Here is a 2,856-nt window from a genome sequence, read left to right as displayed (position 1 = left end):
ATCAGTTTTGCCAGCTTGTGATTGAGGTTTTAATTTTCTGTGTAGCATGTTGAGTCTGCTTCATGCATTCTATTTCTTTCCTATATTGCAATTCAAGGATTCCATAATTTTTCTATTGTCTATCTTTTTAATCAGTATCTTCTTTAGAAGCACTTAGTACTTCTTTCATTATAGTTATCTTTTCTTTTTTCACTTCAGAAATTATTTCTGATCTGATTTCCTGTATGCCTTTCTGCAGTTGTTTCTTTACTTCAGATGCTATTATTTCAGAGATTTCAGGTTTGTGATTTCCAATTTTTTCTATGCTATTGTCTCCTGCATTTTTTCTGCGTGGGCTTGGAGCCTGATAATGCATTTTAATTCTTCTGTTTGTCATTTTATATAGCATTGTCTTCTGACCTTTGGTATAGTTATTACCTTAGCATGAGGTCCAGGTCTACCAACTTTAAACTTGTCCAGGTGGGTGTGGCTTGGGTCTGGCTGCTGTGCTCCATTTCTTCCTGCTGCAGTCCTTGGAAGTAAATCTGCTGTTCCACTTTGGCAAGATGTTCCTCTCATGGATCTGCTGTGTGTGTGTTGCCTCCAGCCTCTCTGCAGGGAGTTCTGCCTCAGGGTTCCACACTGGGCCTGTCCGATGGAGGAATTTCCACATGCACATCATGCCTGGGCCCTGGCTAGAGAGAGGATCTGGTGGGCCCCAGGTGGTCCCACTCACATACTGGGCCTGTGTTCTGGCTCAAATCTGTATTTACTTTATATTTACTTCTATATTTATATTTAGTTTTGTTAGATATGGATTTGGTGGCATGCAAAAATACCCTTTCAAAGGCCAATGCTAAGTCTTGGGTTTGTGCGGTGTGCTTTTTTAAGCAGCACCTGTACTAAAATTGGAACCATACAGAGAAGATTAGTTTGGCCCCTGTCCAAGCATGATACTCAAATTTGTGAAGCATTCCATATTTTTTCCACATCGCAATGTAAATTCTTGGGTATAACTTTTGTATGCATTTTCAGTTGATTTTTCTATGTGAGATTTATATACATTTATGTGTAACATAATGTTGTAGTTCATTTTTTGTATGTGAAAGCTCGATTTTCATAAGATTAATTGAAGAGTTTGCCATGTCCATATTGTGTCTTCTTCATTGTCCTTATCACGAATTAGTGAAGCACAGGCATTTAGGTTTACTTTTGGGATCTCTGTTCTAATTCATTGTTTTGTGTGTTCTACACTTCTTTGAATAATATTGCTCTATAGTATAATTTAAAATCTGAAAATTTGAGGCCTCCAAATTTGCTTTTACTTTTCAAGATTATTGTAGCCACTTGGGACTTTTTATGTTCATTTTTTCTGTGAAAACTGTCATTAAACTTTGATAGGACTTGCATTGAATCTATATATTGCTTTGGGTGCTGCAAACAGATTTTCACTATACCAGAGGATATTAGCATTGCATTACATAAGTATACACATTATTAAAAACAAATATAAACAAGCTGCTAAGATTCACAGTACTATTATTTGAAAAGTGTATAAAAGACAGTATTTACACAAAGATTGCTATAAAAATCCCTTATGTAAGAAAAATTATAGGAGACATCATAGAACTTTAATTTGACTTCAGTATTTGGATTGAATTCTGTCCCCTCAAATTCAAATGTTGAGGCTAAAATTCAGTAACTCAGAATGTAACTTTTTTTGAGACAGGTAATTTACTTGGGTAATATGTGAAAATGGGGGTCATTAAAGTGGGCTATAATTTAGTATGACTGGTCTTCTTATCCCAGGGATCTTTTAATACAATCAAAGATAATGTCAGGTCAAGGCAGAGCCTAGATGCTTCTCCTTATGAAGGAATGACAGAAATTGCCACAAACCTCCAAAAGTTAGGCAAGCAGCATGGAACAGAATTTTCCTGATAGTATTCCAAAGGAATTGGTTCTGCTAAAACCATGATTTGAAGCTTCTGTTCTCTAGAAATGTGAAACAATAAGCTTCATTAATTTGTTCAGTTTATGTATTTTGTTGTCAGCACAAGCTATTTAATACATCAAGTTTTAAAAATGAATAAAACTTCATGTGTGCTATAAATGAAGAAATCACAGAGGAAGTTGTCCAAGTCCAGACAACCTGTGCAGAGGCAGAGTGAGGTAAAGAACAGAGTCCTCAAAAAAACTGCAAATAGTTCAATGTGACAGAACGTGTGACTTGAGGAAAATACCCCTCAGGAGAAAACCTGAGAAAAATGCTAACATCCATGGTTTTATTGCAGAGGACTTAGATCTTGTCACAAAGGCAATTATGAACCTGTGATGGCTTTTAAAGGTATAGAACACATAAGAAAATGAATGCTTTAAAAATATTAAAACTGAAATACTAAATCTCCTGGAAGAGAAAGTAGGTAGAAACCTTAAAGCATATGGGTAAGTAAAGAGTTCATGAACAAAAATCAAACTACTTGGGCAATACCTCAACGAATCAACAATTGGGATGTCATCTTTCTGAAAAGTTTCTGCACATCAAAAGAAATCACCAACAGATAAAAAGAAAAGCCATAAAGTGGGAGACAATTATAGCAGACTGTGCATTAGACAAAGGACTCCTATCTAGAACATATAAAGAATTTTATTTATTTTTGTGTTAATTTTATTGAGAAAGAAGTAGCCATGAGACAGTTTCAAAACAGGTTAGTAGGGCAGTTACAATAATTAATACATTGCATACTGTCTTTGCAGTAGTTATTCATAGTACAAGATGCAGACGTGATGTCTTGTCTAAGCACTATTAGTTGAAAACTTTCTTTTCATTGAACAAAGAGAAAGTAGCTGTATAGCTATGCTATTTTGTATATACAA

General features: G+C 35.2%; 1 non-coding gene across 1 annotated transcript; it reads left to right on the top strand.

Moving 5' to 3' along the window:
• Nucleotides 1-857: 857 nt before the first annotated feature.
• LOC111815273 lies at nucleotides 858-964 on the top strand. Its single transcript, XR_002819995.1, has one exon. It is a non-coding gene; the product is annotated as a U6 spliceosomal RNA (small nuclear RNA).
• Nucleotides 965-2,856: the final 1,892 nt, after the last annotated feature.

This window comes from Octodon degus, unplaced genomic scaffold (genome assembly GCF_000260255.1).
Source record: "Octodon degus isolate 3935 unplaced genomic scaffold, OctDeg1.0 scaffold00013, whole genome shotgun sequence".
NCBI classification, from domain to species: domain Eukaryota; kingdom Metazoa; phylum Chordata; class Mammalia; order Rodentia; family Octodontidae; genus Octodon; species Octodon degus.
This window is presented reverse-complemented; position numbering and strand designations above follow the sequence as displayed.